Source organism: Rhinoderma darwinii (genome assembly GCF_050947455.1).
Source record: "Rhinoderma darwinii isolate aRhiDar2 chromosome 2 unlocalized genomic scaffold, aRhiDar2.hap1 SUPER_2_unloc_7, whole genome shotgun sequence".
NCBI classification, from domain to species: Eukaryota; Metazoa; Chordata; class Amphibia; order Anura; family Rhinodermatidae; genus Rhinoderma; species Rhinoderma darwinii.
Genome location: NW_027461731.1, coordinates 305,813 through 318,942, shown reverse-complemented (window position 1 = coordinate 318,942; position 13,130 = coordinate 305,813). Strand labels below are relative to the sequence as shown.

At 44.4% G+C, this 13,130-nt stretch overlaps 2 non-coding genes across 2 annotated transcripts; both read right to left on the bottom strand.

The window, feature by feature from the left end:
• Positions 1-471: 471 nt before the first annotated feature.
• On the bottom strand, positions 472-665 carry LOC142682079 (U2 spliceosomal RNA). Its single transcript, XR_012853884.1, has one exon. It is a non-coding gene; the product is annotated as a U2 spliceosomal RNA (small nuclear RNA).
• A 6,627-nt stretch (positions 666-7,292) lies between these two features.
• LOC142682076 (U2 spliceosomal RNA) lies at positions 7,293-7,480 on the bottom strand. Its single transcript, XR_012853881.1, has one exon. It is a non-coding gene; the product is annotated as a U2 spliceosomal RNA (small nuclear RNA).
• Positions 7,481-13,130: the final 5,650 nt, after the last annotated feature.

The window sequence follows — 13,130 nt, the reverse complement described above, 5'->3', positions numbered from 1 at the left end:
TTCTTCTTGAAATGTAGGGACCACAGTACATTCCATCACATCCATCTAGTGTACACAGGTAGGTCCATTGTGACGGGCGGGCGGGCGGGCTGGCTGCTTTAATGGCTGTTTGCTGTTCCCCTACTCCACTCCACTATTTGACTATGGTGCTGCATCAATCAGTGGCTGGCTCAGGTGCAGCTCTTTAACCTACCTAGGAGGGAGGGCGGAGAGAAGACAAGGAAGGTGAATGAGCTGTTCCAATGTGAAATGCCGGAAACACAGAAACACAGACGACACAAAACAAGAGGTGGCAATGTATTAATTAATTGCATTTAATAAATTAGCTCATTATCACACATGACTGTACAAATGCATTGTCCAACAGGTGTTGAAATAATGGGATTAAAAGGGTAGATCCCATCCGAAAGACAAAAACAATGGCAAACACAAAAAGCACTTTTGGAATCTGATTTTAGTAAACACATAAGGAAAGGGTGCACCGGTCCTGGAAATACTGCAATACCAGGTCAATGCGTGGAGTGGACAGAGCAAGCTCTATTTCCATCTCCCTGTTCTAAAAATCCATTTAATATATGGTCCCCAGATAGGGGACGTATCAGATATTAAACTGATAAGAACAGATTTTTTTCAGTTGGCTACCCCCTCGCGGGGGTGTCAATGATTTATTTATAAAAATTTCAATTTTACAATAAAACACATTTCAGTTACATAGATAAATACAAAGAATTTTTACATTGTAACAATAGTAAAATCAAATTTTCATAAAATTTTTGTAGAGGGACATGGGGCAAATCTTTATTTATTTGGAGTTCCAGTCAGTCACAAACCATTTATTTAGAAGGGTGGCATTCCTTTTTTTGTCTAGTAAAAAATAAATATACATCTCACTAAAACAAAGACCTAAAACATCATCAACCGATAAAACGTCGTGCTTAAAAAGGAGGATGTTCCTGGCCTTCCATAGAGCTTCTTTGGCGCAATTCATCGTCTTCCATGCAATTATCTTCTGACTCGCGGTTGGGCATCCAAAAAGTCCATATAAAATATCTTCATAGTTTAAGTCCTTTAGGTCTGCCATCTTCACCAAAAGAGGGAATATTTTTTTCCAAAATTGTTTTGCAAAGTCACATGTCCAAAAAATATGTCTTATAGTTTCCTCGGCCTGGCAGCCTTCCCTCGGGCAGACGGCAGACCTCGCGAATCCTCTTCTGTACTGGAATGCCCGGCATGGAAGACATTGATGAACGCAGCTCCAGGCCAGGTCCATCTGTGCATTAAAAAGATAAAACACATTAACCATTTTGAAAATAAAAGCACATCGTTGCGTATTAAAATTCTCTACATTGCTGACCGTCTCGCTCTCTCTCAGGTCTTTAATTATTTTCTTGCTGTTTTTAAGTTCGTTCACGGTCTTCCCTTTTAAATTGAAGAGAGCCACTATTTTTTCTAAAATTACGTAATTCGCTGGTAATTTAAAAGCGTATGGTGAGGATAAAATTATGTTGAACCAACCAAACCTCCGCATAAAAAACCCAGTATTAAAACGTAAAAAGTAAGACCAATAGTGCTCTTTAAAAAGGGAATTAAAACAGAAACTAAAGAACTTAATTAAAAGAAACCTATTAAAATCAGGAAAATCTTTGCCACCCTTTAGTTTGGACTTTATTACCGTTTCTCGTTTCAATTTCTCCATCCTGGAACTCCAAAAGAAGGTAAAACATGCTTTTGTTATTTTTTGTAATAAAACTGTTGGGGGAGGGAACACCATGCTTGTATATAAAAGAAGGGGTAAAATGACCATTTTTATGATTAAAATTTTTCCCTCCATGGTGAGTTTCCTCATATTCCACATACAAATTTTATTGTTTACCTTCTGCGCCACCATGTCCCAACTTATAAAACCATTGTCGTGCTCACTGAAGGAGATACCTAAAACTTTAATAGTATCTGACACAGGAACGGGTACGTCTCTAAAAACCATGCTTCCTATTCTTAAAATATTACTTTTGCTGAAATTTATTCTAAAACCGGAAGCACAGCAATAAAACTCAATTTGTTTTAGGGCTTTCTGAAGCGACAGGGTGTCCCTACAAAGTATCGCCACATCATCCATGTACCCCACTGCTTTAGCCTCTATGCCGCCTCCCCCTGGCAGGGGGACTCCACGTATTTGTTTATCACGGCGTATTGCGCATAGCAGAGGCTCTAGTGCACATATGAAAAGCAGTGGGGACAAGGGACACCCCTGCTTCACCCCAGAGTTTAAAAGAACGTCCTGTGTCTTAAAACCATTTACTAAAATTTTGCTTGTGCAATCTTTATAAAAGGCTTTAATAGATAGTAAAAAACCTTCAGGTATACCCATCCGCTCTAAAACCTTAAAAAGATAAAAGTGCGATACTCGGTCGAAAGCTTTTTGAAAATCTATGGATAAAATGGCTAATTTTCCGTTTCTAGATTTTGTGTCTTCAATCGCATCTTTTATTAAATTAATATTATCCCAGATGCTGCGGCCTGGCACCCCACACACCTGGTTAGAGTGTATGATGTGGGGTACTATGGCTTTTAAACGGTTTGCACATAGTTTTGCCATTATTTTGTAGTCACTATTCAGAAGGGTTATTGGTCTCCAATTCTCTAAAACTGCGATGTCACCTTTTTTGTATAGCAAGGAGACCTCACCCTTCCGCCAGGACTTAGGCAGCATCTTGGAATGAAAGACTTCGGTAAAAAGGTTTAGGAGATCATCTTTTAAAATATCATAAAATTTGACATAAAACTCGCTGGGTATACCGTCCGGGCCAGGAACTTTACCTGCTTTAAAACTCTTCACTGTCTCTAAAATCTCCTGCTCCGACAGTTCCTGCAATAAAAAATTCTGGGAGACAGGGTCTAAAACAGTGGTAATCTCCTTCAGCGAGTCACGCATAAAATCACGATCCACAGTTTTCACATTAAAAAGGTCAGTATAAAACTCATGAACTTTACTTAAAAGACCCTGTACATCCGACACCCCATCAATATTTTTAAGAATAGCTTTTTTATTGTTCATTTTCTTAAAAAAGTACCTGGAGCAGGTCTCGTTCTCTTCCACGTGCTGTACTTTAGAACGAAATATAATTTCTTTACCTTTCTGCTCCAGGCACTGAGCTATCTCTTTTTTTAAGTTGGCGATGTCGTCTTGTACCTCTATCTCGTGTTCTCTCATCTTGTACAGGGTCTGTAGGCGGGTGTTGAGAATTTTAAAAAAAGCTTGCTTCTCTCTAGCTTTCGCCACGCTTTTTTTAATAAAAAATTCTTTTATTTTCCTTTTCATTTTCTCCCACCATGCGGTGATGGGAGCCCGTGTGTCTCTCACCCGCCTACTCTCTTTGTAAAATTCAATAAAATCTGTAAAAACCTGTGGATCATCTAAAAGGGAAACATTTAACTTCCAGGACTTTTTACTAATAATGTTATTAAAATCACGCTTTACATAAAATGATAAAAGCTTGTGATCGGAAAAAATATTGGTTAAAACTTCACATTTAAAAGGCAGTAGATTCTCATTACAAAATATAAAATCTATCCTGGAGCTACAGGTGGCGTTGCTCCAGGTAACGCCGGCTTCCTCTGGACTGCTCCTGTTACACTCTTTATAAACGTCTTTTAATTTAAAATCACCCACCATATCTTTGAGCAGTCCAGAGGTCTTGTCATAGTTTCTGCTTGTAGCGCTGGTAAGCCGGCGTTCCCCCCTCAGGATACAATTAAAATCACCTGCGAGGATAAAAGGCTCAGTCGTGTTAATAAAAAGAGGTAAAATCGCTAACATTTCTGCTCTTTCATTTTTATCTGGTGAGCCGTAAAAATTTAAAAACTGCCATTTCACACCGTCAATAAAAGCCTTAACCAATAAAATACGTCCTGGAAGAATCTCTTGGATAAAATCGATTAAAACATTTCCCTTAAAAAGAATGGCGACCCCTGCTGATCTGGACTCGTTAGATCCAGACCAGACTGATGGACCATACTTCCAATCCTCTTGGTATTTATGGTACTTCATCGTATGGGGAATGCCGCACTCCTGCAGGAAAAAAACAGAGGCTGCCAGGCCAGCTAAAAAGCTGAAGAGAGCAACCCTTCTAACTTTGGACTTGGCGCCCCTCACGTTGAGGGAGATTCCCTTTACTTCTGACATTGTGGAGATTAAAATAACGTCTTGATTTTAAAATAATAAATATTCGTGGAACTTAAAATCAGACATTTCCTCCACCAGCATTACCAGAACTCTCGTTTGCGCTCATATCCCCACCCTCGTCCGAATCGCCTGCAAAGAGGGACGAAAAGGGAGAGGAACTACCTTCACTGAGGGCCGTGCCAGCAACTCTTATCTCATACAAGGGGAGCCCAATCTCGCCTAGCGTCACCTGGGTCTCAACTGGGTGACCACGTAGGTCCATTTCGGGTGGGTCCCCCAAGGGCCCCGCCTCTCCCCCCAGGCTCTGATGACGCCGTCTTAGAGGGGGAGGTTGCGCACATGGCGGGGTGTCCGGTATCTGGGAGGGAACAGTGCCCACCCTCCTCACCAGGTCAGGCGAGGAGGTGGTCCTAGGAGGAGCCTCACTTTTTTTCACGGTTGTGTCCATCTGCTCCTCCCCTGATTCCCTCCTACCAGCACGCTCCTGTTTTCCCTTTTTTCGGGGACCCACCGCTACCCAGTTCTCCTGCTCGGAGTCAGACTCCTGAGACCCAGGTACAGGAGCAGGCCCGGCACCCACTGGACAACCAGCCCTCTGGGATGCCCCAGTATCATCGGTGGCCTGCTCCTTTTCCGCCTTCCTCTTAGATTGCCTTTTTTCTTTGGCATTGGGCTCCATCCTTTCCTCAGAGGTTGCTGGCCGCGAGGCACCCGCTTTGGCTCCATTACTTCGCACCACTGAAGCCCAGGTGCCTCGCTGCTCCTTCGCTGCCCCGGCATGCTCCTCTCCCAGGGGGTGGGACTGGTCTGCTGGTGGAGCACGTGGGGGCGCCTCGGGTTGCTCATTTTCTTCGCCTCGGTACCTATGGGGACAAGAATAGTACAGATGACCAGTTTTTTGGCAAAAATTACATTTTTTCTCTTGTGTGCACTCTCTCATATTGTGCTCTTTGCTTCCACAGTTTCTACAGGTGACATCGCAGTTAAAACTGGTATGTCCATAGGTACCGCAGGCCCTGCAGAAGTTTGGCATCCCTGAAAAATAGAGGTCGCCATTCACATTTCCAATTTTAAAACGAGCCGGTGGTAATCTCGTTTCTTGGGTGGAGGGGTCCTTTATCAATGTTACTAAGAACTTCCACTTGACGGTCCACACTCCACACTCGTTCATAACTCTCCCCAACAGTTTGACATTCTTGAAGTAGGCAGCTAAGAATGCTGCCACTTCCATATCCTTCACATATGGGGAGTACATTTTAATCACCACGAGTTTCGTAATTTCGAAGGCATGTTCTACTACCTGGACTCCCGCTACCACGAGTTCACCTTTTCTCCTCTCAGCTCGGTCCATGGCATCACGGAGGATTCCTTCTCCCATAAAGGTGACGTCGAAAATTCCTCGTTTCGGGTAGTCCTGGATAGCCAAAATCTCATTCTTGTGGACCGCCAGTAGTTCTTCCAAGATCTTGTGGACCAAGAACTTTACGCCACGTGGACCGCCTCCACCCTCTGCCACGATAAATCGGGCAGAGTTCCTTAGCCGGGCATACACCGGCACCGCATCAGGCTCGCCTGCCATTTCCGTGGCCAGGCCGAACCGCACAGCAAAAAGCTGCGCCCTATGGGGTCCTGAGACGTACCAAAGGGCTGGGGGGGGATCGCAACTCGTTGCTCAGGACTAAGCCTCTCTCCCAAATAGCAGCACGGGGGTGAAGTCCAGGCGAACCTGGACGATCCCCCGAGGCCGAGAGAGAGGGTACCTGAGCACCTTCTGACTAAAAACCTCCTGTATAAATACACTTGGTCTTAGCCAAAAGGCCGAGAAGCGATAACCCGAACGGGCCGCGCGTTGACCGAGCCTGCCCAATACTGCTGTTCACCCCTTGCAGCGATTCAGCCTACTCCTAGGCAATTCCATGGGGCCCTGCAGGCTCACACACACTCACAGCTACTAAGCGGGAGGTGAATAAAGGCCGGAGAGGAAGCAAGACAGGATTTGCTTCTTTTGCTTGCACCACAATGCAGTGCTGAAAGAGGAGGAATCGACATAAAAACGCCTTCCTGGCAACGCCCAAATGCCCTCCTGCCGTGCAAACACTGGCAGCAGCAGCAGCAGCAGCAGCAGCAGCAGCAAGTGCATGCCCACTGCCACCCCTTCTCCTTTCACACCTTGTATCAGCTTTAATCCAGTCCAGTGCTGCCTGCTGAGCAGCACTGACCAACACTGCCTGGGCCCAGGCTTTTATCTCTGAGGCCCCATTATGATGTCAGAAAACTGGCTCTGGCTCCTGAGGTCTCCACTATGACACGTGCAAAGTTCCGTCTGAACTTTATATAAGACGGTGCGGCTCAGTCAGTCACTCAGTGTTGCCTGAGAGGGCAACACTGCAACAGCCGGCCCCCAGGCTGTCTTTTTTTTGCACAGCTAGTTGCCTCCAGGAGGCCACAAGAGGGAGACAAGGGACTGCAAAATGGAAAATAGGCATCCACCAACTTTACAGACAACTTGTTCTCCTTGCTCCTACAACCTCCATCCTTGCACAGTTTGTTATTCTTCCAGGTAACATAGTAACAAATCCAAATTGCTGCTCTCTTTGTAGGCAAGCAAGGGTTTGTTGCAACTGCAATTCTTACTTCTTCTTGAAATGTAGGGACCACAGTACATTCCATCACATCCATCTAGTGTACACAGGTAGGTCCATTGTGACGGGCGGGCGGGCGGGCGGGCTGGCTGCTTTAATGGCTGTTTGCTGTTCCCCTACTCCACTCCACTATTTGACAATGGTGCTGCATCAATCAGTGGCTGGCTCAGGTGCAGCTCTTTAACCTACCTAGGAGGGAGGGCGGAGAGAAGACAAGGAAGGTGAATGAGCTGTTCCAATGTGAAATGCCGGAAACACAGAAACACAGACGACACAAAACAAGAGGTGGCAATGTATTAATTAATTGCATTTAATAAATTAGCTCATTATCACACATGACTGTACAAATGCATTGTCTAACAGGTGTTGAAATAATGGGATTAAAAGGGGAGATCCCATCCGAAAGACAAAAACAATGGCAAACACAAAAAGCACTTTTGGAATCTCATTTTAGTAAACACATAAGGAAAGGGTGCACCGGTCCTGGAAATACTGCAATACCAGGTCAATGCGTGGAGTGGACAGAGCAAGCTCTATTTCCATCTCCCTGTTCTAAAAATCCATTTAATATATGGTCCCCAGATAGGGGACGTATCAGATATTAAACTGATAAGAACAGATTTTTTTTTTAAGTTGGCTACCCCTTTTCAGGGGTGTCAATGATTTATTTCATGATAAAAAATACAGTTTACAATAAAACCAACTTTTGTACAAATGAATAAAAATAAAATCAATATTTCATTGCATTACATTACATAAAAGGGACATGGTGGCAAATCTTTATATGTTGGAGTTCCATTCTTTCACAAACCATTTATTAAGAAGGGTGGCATTTCTTTTTTTGTCTAATAAATAATAAATGTACATTTCGCTAAAACAAAGACCTAAAACATCATCAGTAGATAAAACATCGTGCTTAAAAATCAGGATGTTCCTGGCCTTCCATAGAGCTTCTTTGGCGCAATTCATCGTCTTCCACGCTATTATCTTTTGGCTCGCGGTTGGGCATCCAAATAGTCCATATAAAATATCTTCATAATTCAAGTCTTTCAGGTCTGCCATCTTTACCAAAAGAGGGAATATTTTTTTCCAAAATTTCTTCGCAAAATCACACGTCCAAAAAATGTGTCTAATCGTTTCCTCGGCCTGGCAGCCTTCCCTCGGGCAGACGGCAGACCTCGCGAGCCTCCTTCTGTATTGGAATGCCCGGCATGGAAGACATTGATGAATGCAGCTCCAGGCCAGGTCCATCTGTGTATTAAAAAGATAAAACACATTAATAATTTTGAAGATAAAAGCACTTCGTTCCTCATTAAAATTCTCAATCCTGCTGACCGTCTCACTTTCTCTTAGGTCTTTAATTAATTTTTTACTATTTTTCAGCTCATTTACATTTTTTCCCTTCAGGTTGAATAAGGTCACTATCTTTTCTAAAATCACATAGTTTATTGAGAGTTTAAAAGCGTAAGGTGAGGATAAAACAATGTTGAACCACCCAAACCTTCGCATTAAAAACCCTGTATTAAAACGTAAAAAATAGGACCAATAATGTTCTTTAAAAAGGGAATTAAAACAGAAACTGAAGAACTTGATTAAAAGAAACCTGTTAAAATTCGGAAAATCTTTGCCACCCTTCGGTTTGGATTTCATCACAATCTCTCTTTTAAGTTTCTCCATTCTGGAACTCCAAAAGAAGGTAAAACATGCTTTAGTAATTTTTTGCAATAAAACCGTGGGGGGAGGGAAAACCATACTGAGATATAAAAGCAGGGGTAAAATGACCATTTTAATAATTAAAACTTTTCCCTCCATGGTAAGTTTTCTCATGTTCCACATACATATTTTTTGATTTACCTTCTGCGCCACCATGTCCCAACTGATAAAACCATTATCGCACTCACTGAAGGAGACACCTAAAATCGTAATATTATCTGACACAGGGACGGGTATGTCTCTAAAAGCCATGCTTCCTATATTTAAAATATTACTTTTGTCGAAGTTCACCTTAAAACCGGAAGCACAGCAATAAAACTCAATTTGTCTGAGGGTTCTCTGAAGCGACAGGGTGTCCCTGCAAAAAACCGCTACATCGTCCATGTACCCCACTGCTTTAGCCTCTACGCCGCCACCCCCGGGCAGGGGGACTCCACGTATTAACTTATCGCGGCGAATTGTACACAGTAGATGCTCTAATGCGCAAATAAAAAGCAGTGGGGACAAGGGACACCCCTGCTTCACCCCTGAGTCTAAAATCACGTCCTGTGTCTTAAAACCATTCACTAAAATTTTGCTTGTGCAATCTTTATAAAAGGCTTTAAGTGATAATAAAAATCCTTCAGGTATACCCATACGCTCTAAAACCTTAAAAAGATAAAAATGAGAGACACGGTCGAACGCCTTCTCGAAGTCTATAGATAAAATGGCTAATTTACCTCTTCTAGACCTCGTGTCCTCAATCACATCTTTTACCAGGTTAAGATTATCCCAGATGCTGCGGCCTGGCACCCCACACACCTGGTTAGAGTGTACAATGTGGGGTATTATGGCTTTTAATCTATTTGCGCACACTTTTGCCATTATTTTATAGTCGCTATTCAGAAGGGTTATTGGTCTCCAGTTCTTCAAAACTGCGATGTCACCTTTCTTATGTAGCAGGGAGACCTCACCCTTCCGCCAGGACTTAGGCAGCATCTTGGAATTAAAAACTTCATAAAAAAGGCTAAAAAGATCCTCTTTTAAAATGTCATAAAATTTGACATAAAACTCACTGGGTATACCGTCCGGTCCGGGAACTTTTCCGGCTTTAAAACTCTTTACCGTTTCTAAAACCTCCTGCTCCGTCAGCTCCTGTAATAAAAAATTCTGGGAGACAGGGTCTAAAACAGTAGTAATCTCCTTCAGTGAGTCACGCATAAAATTATGATCCACAGTTTTAACACTAAAAAGGTCAGCATAAAACTCATGAACTTTACTTAAAATACCCTGTACATCTGACACACCTTCAATATTTTTAATAATAGCCTTTTTATTGTTAATTTTTTTAAAAAAGTACCTGGAGCAGGTCTCATTCTCCTCCACATGCTGAATTTTGGAACGAAAAATGATTTCTTTGCCTTTCTGCTCCAGGCACTGAGCTATTTCTTTTTTTAAATTAGTGATGTCAGTTTTAACGTCAATTTCATTATCTCTCATCTTGTACAGGGTCTGCAGACGGGTGCTGAGAATTTTAAAAAAAGCATGTTTTTCTCTGGCTTTCGCCACGCTCTTTTTAATAAAAAATTCCTTTATTCTTTTTTTCATTTTCTCCCACCATGCACTGATGGGAGTACGCATGTCTCTCCCCCGCCTGCATTTTTGGTAAAATTCAATAAAATCAGTAAAAACCTGTGGATCATCTAAAAGGGAAACATTTAACTTCCAGGACTTCTTACACACCGGTTTATTAAAATCACGCTTTACATAAAATGATAAAAGCTTGTGATCTGAGAAAACATTAGTTAAAACTTCACAATTAAAAGGCAGTACATTCTCATTACAAAAAATAAAATCTATCCTGGAGCTACAGGTGGCGTTGCTCCAGGTAACGCCGGCTTCCTCTGGGCTGCTCCTATTACATTCTTTGTACAAATCTGTTAATTTAAAATCATTTACAATATCTTTGAGCAGTCCAGAGGTCTTATCGTAATTCCTACTTGTAGTACTGGTAAGCCGGCGTTCCCCCCTCAGGATACAGTTAAAATCACCTGCGAGGATAAAAGGCTCAGTTGTATTAATAAAAAGAGGTAACATTTCTAGCATCTCTGCTCTCTCATTTTTGTCAGGTGAGCCGTAAAAATTTAAAAACTGCCATTTTACGCCGTCAATAAAAGCTTTAACCAATAAAATACGTCCTGGAAGAATCTCTTGAATAAAATCAATAAAAACGTTTCCCTTAAAAAGAATGGCGACCCCTGCTGATCTGGACTCGTTAGATCCAGACCAGACTGATGGACCATACTTCCAATCCTCTTTGTATTTATGGTACTTCATTGCATGGGGAATGCCGCACTCCTGCAGGAAAAAAACAGAGGCTGCCAGGCCAGATAAAAAACTGAAGAGAGCAACCCTTCTGACTTTGGACTTGGCGCCCCTCACGTTGAGGGAGATCCCCTTTATTTCAGACATCGTGGAGTTTTAATTGTGTTAGTCTTGATTTTAAAAAATAAATAATCGTGTTACTTAAAATCAGACTTGGCCTCCACCAGCAATACCAGAAATCTCGCTTGAACTCATCTCCCCGCCCTCGTCTGACTCTAGCGAGAAAGGGGATGATTCAGGAGAGGAACTACCTTCCGTGAGCGTCGAGCCAACAGCCCTCATCTCGTATACAGGGAGTCCAGATTCACACAGCCTTACCTGGGTCTCTAACGGCTGACCATATAGGTCTGTATCGGGTGGGTCCCCCAAGGGCCCCGCCGCTCCCCCCTGAGGCCGTGCAGGCCGTGCAGGCCGTTCTAGAGGGGGAGGTTGCGCACATGGCGGGGTGTCGGTTGGCTCGGGGGGAACAGTGCCCACCCTCCTCACCAGTAACGACGAGGGGGCGGTCCTAGGAGGAGCCTCACTTTGCTTTACGGACGTATCCATTTGCTCCTCCCCTGTCACCCCCCTACCGGCACGCTCCTGTTTACCCTTTTTACGGGGACCCACTTTCAGCCAACCTTCCTCTTCAGACTCCGTATCTAGAGACCCAGGATTGGGAGCAGGCCCGGCATCCACTGAGCAACCAGCACTCTGGGATGCCTCAGTTATCTCACTGGCCTGCCCCTTCTCAGCCTTACGTTTGGCTTGGCGTTTTTCCTTCGCACTGGACTCCCTTCTCTCCTCTGAGGCTGTTGGCTGTGAGGTACCTGCTTTGGCTCCAACAGACCGTACCCTTGAAGCCCAGGTACCCCGCTGCTCCTTTGCAGCACTGGCTTGTTCCTCTCCCTGAGGGCGGGGCTGGTCCGCTGGTGGAGCACGTGGGGGCGCCCCGGGTTGCTCTTCTTCTCCGCTTCGGTACCTATGAGGACAAGAAAAATACAAGTGACCAGTTTTTTGACAAAAGTTGCATTTTTTTTCTTCTGTGCACTCCCTTATATTGTGCTCTTTGCTTCCACAGTTTCTGCAGGTGACATCGCAGTTAAAACTGGTATGTCCATAGGTACCACAAGCCCTGCAGAAGTTTGGCATCCCTGAGAAGTAGAGGTCGCCATTCACATTTCCAATTTTAAAACGAGCCGGTGGTAATCTCGTTTCTTGGGTGGAGGGGTCCTTAATCAGCGTAACTAAAAACTTCCATTTGGCGGTCCACACTCCACACTCGTTCATCACTTTCCCCAGGAGTTTGACATTTTTGAAGTAGGCAGCTAGAAATGCTGCCACTTCCATATCTCTCACATATGGGGAATACATTTTAATCACCACGAGTTTGGTTATTTCAAATTCATGCTCTACTACCTTGACTCCCGCTGCTACGAGTTCACCTTGTTTCCTCTCAGCTCGGTCCATAGCATCACGGAGTATTCCTTCTCCCATGAAGGTGACATCGTAGATTCCTCGCTTCGGGTAGTCCTGGATAGCCAAGAGCTCGTTCTTGTGGACCGCCAGCAGATCTTCCAAAATGGCGTGGACTAAAAATTTAATACCACGGGGACCGCCTCCACCCTCTGCCACGATAAATCGTGCAGAATTCTTAAGCCGGGCGTACACCGGCACCGCATCGGGTTCGCCTGCCATTAGCGTGGCCAGGTCGAACCGCACAGCTTTCGCTGCGCCCCTTGTCTTACGGAGACCAAGGGGCTGGGGGGGATCGCAACTCGTTGCTCAGGACTAAGCCTCTCTCCCAAATAGCAGCACGGGGGTGAAGTCCAGGCGAACCTGGACGATCCCCCGAGGCCGAGAGAGAGGGTACCTGAGCACCTTCTGACCAAAAACCTCCTGTATAAATACACTTGGTCTTAGCCAAAAGGCCGAGAAGCGATAACCCGAACGGGCCGCGCGTTGACCGAGCCTGCCCAATACTGCTGTTCACCCCTTGCAGCGATTCAGCCTACTCCTAGGCAATTCCATGGGGCCCTGCAGGCTCACCCACACTCACAGCTACTAAGCGGGAGGTGAATAAAGGCCGGAGAGGAAGCAAGACAGGATTTGCTTCTTTTGCTTGCACCACAATGCAGTGCTGAAAGAGGAGGAATCGACATAAAAACGCCTTCCTGGCAACGCCCAAATGCCCTCCTGCCGTGCAAACACTGGCAGCAGCAGCAGCATCAGCAGCAGTAAGTGCATGC